Source organism: Bison bison, unplaced genomic scaffold, assembly GCF_000754665.1.
Source record: "Bison bison bison isolate TAMUID 2011002044 unplaced genomic scaffold, Bison_UMD1.0 scf7180017864371, whole genome shotgun sequence".
NCBI lineage: Eukaryota > Metazoa > Chordata > Mammalia > Artiodactyla > Bovidae > Bison > Bison bison.
In genome coordinates, this window is record NW_011494943.1 from 15,699,222 (window position 1) to 15,699,811 (window position 590).

Below are 590 nucleotides of genomic sequence, written 5' to 3' on the forward strand. Positions count from 1 at the left end.
GAGACCGAACCCGTCTCTGCGCCGAGAGGCTGGGTCCTGGTTCTGCCGGTCTGTGAGGTCCGGGCATTTCTGTTTCCTCAGGGGGCTTTGACTGGCGGGGGTCGTGGGCATTCAGTGGGGAAGAGGGGAGGGCAGCTCAATAGCAGACAAGGCCCGGGATGGTTCGGCTCCACCCCCCGAGTGATGTCACTCTCGAGGTGCTGCTGCTGTCACGTGCGCCCACTTCTGGGCCTGTCCTGCTGCTTTGATGGCCAGAACGGTCCTCTAGATTTCCCCCCACTTAAGTCACCTCATACACATGTCGCTCCTAGAATCTTTGAGTCCCACAGCTGTCAGTTCTTCTTTCCCTGTTATTCAGTTGTAGTCTGTAGACAGCTTCAAATTGCTGTCTGAAGTCAACTGGTGCAGGAAACAATGAAGTGCAAAACCAGGAATGGAGGGGAGAGAAAGAGAAGAGAGATCTATTTTCTAGAATCATTGCTGAAATTCACCAACCGCAGCTTGAGAGCCTGAGGTGAAGTTGTGACGCCGATTCTGTCACTGCCTGGTTGGACAAGAAGTAATGTAGTTACAGCTAGTAGGCCAGGCAC